Below are 2,921 nucleotides of genomic sequence, written 5' to 3'. Positions count from 1 at the left end.
TTATTAGGTGGTCAATCTGTAAAATTTCCTCCCTGGACCTTTCTTTTTATTCCTTTGTCAAGGCTAGTTTTCAACTTTAATACCAATAACCAGTTAGCTGCACTGAGCAGTAAATCTAGTAAATAATGTAGTATTTAAGCCAGATTTGGACTAGGAAGGAAGGAAGGGAAAGGGAGTGGGAGTGTGGGGGGGGGGGGAGCCTAGCCTATAACCTCTGTAATAAAATCGAGTCTAGGCTATGCCTAGGTTAGAGGCCTGTGTCTACATAAGGTTCTATAGTATGTGTCTACATAGGGCTCTATAGTACTAGTAGGCCTTAAGCCTAATATAGAGGCTAGTAGTAGAAATAGTGAATTAAAATAGGCCTGCACTGAGGTAATAGAACACCAGGGAGGTACTATTAGGGGGTACCCACTATGACACTCAAAGTAGGGAGCCTCTTGGCAATTCTAAATACCTAGGCCCTTCACGCCTAAGCCAGAGGCCCGGCTTTTTCCCACACATGAAAGTTGTTCATCTAGGCCTAAACTAGGTAATATGCCGAGGGCCTTGGTCTAGGCCTAGGTTGACTGAACTTTAATGTTTTTTTTAAAGCATTAGAGTTAATATAAGTCTAAAATTTTAGAGAAAGACATGATATACATACCTGTATACGTACTATTTTGAATCCAAAATACCATGTAAATAAGTGTGTTTACAGTCATAATTCGGATGAATTCCAAAATGGCGTATTTAGAAATTGGTTTAAAAATCTACGCTGGTTCCCGGCGTTTGAGGCTGCTCCAGTATAGTAAATAAACTGTTGTAATCTGATTGTATATACAATATACAGGACGGCATAAGCCAGATTAGGATTATATAACCCTCGCATATTGCATTTTACAAGGACAGTCACCAGTCCTACATATATGAATATGATGACAGTAGAATAATGGGGTGATTGTTTCCATTTTTAAATTGGTGGGTTAAGGCTTATAGTAGGTTTTATAGACAACGTGTAATTTTAATTTTTTTAAGTACAAAAGCCAATGATTGTTTATAGGAAATATTGTATACATTTCACATGCTTCTAGGTGATAGGATTAATGATTACATGAAGGATCATCAGCGAAAAGAGGCGCAGATAAAGACAAAAAAACGACTTGTTTTCTTTATAATTACTATCGTTCTAAAGCATTATTTAGAACTCCAATTTAGTTATTTGGTAACCAATTTGTTATTTGGTAATTTTAATGTATACAGTATACCGTGGTAATCCATATCAATGATTCTTTTCTTAATGTATCTGTATGTTTTTATGTTGTAATGTAATCAAATTCAGTCATTCGCTGTAAATTGTATACCGAAATAGATAGAAATAAATAAATAAATAAATACCATGTAAGTGTTTTCAGAAGATTTAAAAAAAAATAGTAGCCAGGGCCATTTTTCCTACATTCATTAACTCCTTAACCCATAACATTTCTTTAATTAAACAATTATTGTTAACATCCATTTTTATTCTTGATTCTTACTCTCATCCATTATGGATACCTTTTAATATTCATTCTTAATTATCTTTAACATTTATTTTAATTTTTTGTGTATCTTATATAAAATTTTAAGGATAATTTATTGTATATGTGCATCGATCCACTAGTTTGTTTTTTTCTTTTTTAAAAGGGAATTGGGAGATAACGAACTAGTTACACTACAGTCAGGCGTCTTCGAGGATTTAGCAAGTCTTCAAACGTTGTAAATGACAATCCACAAGTTATGAAATATAGTATCTGTGATTGGAAGGTTTTGATACCAAAAAAAGTCGCAAAGCATTCAGTTTTGTTTATTATTCTTGTCATTTTAAAAGTATGCCTATCCTGACATTCCATTGATGACGTAAACAACAGAGAAATGTGGCAAAGATAAGTCAAACCAGTCACTTCTCACAAAAAACTATTAGTTATTAATACAGTGTTGAACAGTAAAATTAAAGCTCTAAAAATGTATTAAAATTTCATTATGAGGTTTTAGGAGTTTAAGTCTACAGCTGTTTAAAGATTAGTATTTAACAAATCAGCATCAAATCGTAGTTAATGGGAAAAATAATAACAATTAAGCATGATGATGTATTAGGTATGTAAAGTTTATTAGAAAATGTTAACTTTAATACATGTTTTGGTCATTATTTCCGAAAGGAGTTACTAGTTTTTCTTGTCTTCGCCACAAATATTAAAATTACATATTACATTACAACAATATCAGAGAAAAACAGAACCTGTCAAGTCAAGTTTATTTTAGTTTAATTATACAGAGGTCGAAGATTACTAATTTTAAATACAGTATAATCATTCTTATGTCATTCCCATTCACAACATAAAATGCTTGCCTTCCTGAAAATGGTAGGCAAACATCATCCGTACCAGGCTACTAATTCGCCTCGTAAACAATAAATGTCAGCATGCTTTACTTTGCTGATTGATGTTTTTTGTTTTAGTTATATATTGATTTTTTTCGACAAAACAGCATTGTTGACGACGCCCGTTACTTCATGAAGTGTTGTCTTTAACAAAATAACTCATAAAGTGCCCCTTTTTCACTTAAAATGCCAATTTATAAATAATATGTATTCTGTATTGGATGGAGCGTCTACTCATTACTCATGCAAGCAGAAACGTGAAAGCAGAAATATGGTACTGGTATGCATGATAAACTTGTTTGGCGTAAGTTTGATAAAAACTGTGTCTCGCCTGCGAAATAATAATATTTTTCTACTCATGGTTGTTTGTGTACACGCTTTGAAAAATAAATACATACCTGTATGCATTTGAACACACTCCAAAGAGTGCCATGAGAGCCACAGCGGCTTATGTATCAAGAGACCCTAGAAACCCAGCCATGGCACTTTTATACTTTTAAAAATGCTTTAAAAATAACAATATTAT

The 2,921-nt window shown here is 32.8% G+C and overlaps 1 long non-coding RNA gene across 1 annotated transcript in view; it reads right to left on the bottom strand.

The window, feature by feature from the left end:
- The window catches only part of LOC117115918, a 5,632-nt gene extending 4,808 nt beyond the window's left edge, over positions 1–824 (bottom strand). The window contains exon 1 of the long non-coding RNA XR_004446650.1: positions 647–824. This is a non-coding gene — a long non-coding RNA (uncharacterized LOC117115918). The remainder of the gene's footprint in view (positions 1–646) is intronic.
- Positions 825–2,921: the final 2,097 nt, after the last annotated feature.

This window comes from Anneissia japonica, unplaced genomic scaffold (assembly GCF_011630105.1).
Source record: "Anneissia japonica isolate Jap-2015-1 unplaced genomic scaffold, ASM1163010v1 scaffold1786_len174244_cov121, whole genome shotgun sequence".
Taxonomy (NCBI): domain Eukaryota; kingdom Metazoa; phylum Echinodermata; class Crinoidea; order Comatulida; family Comatulidae; genus Anneissia; species Anneissia japonica.
Note: the sequence above shows the minus strand (reverse complement) of the source record. Positions and strands in the feature narration are given on the sequence as shown.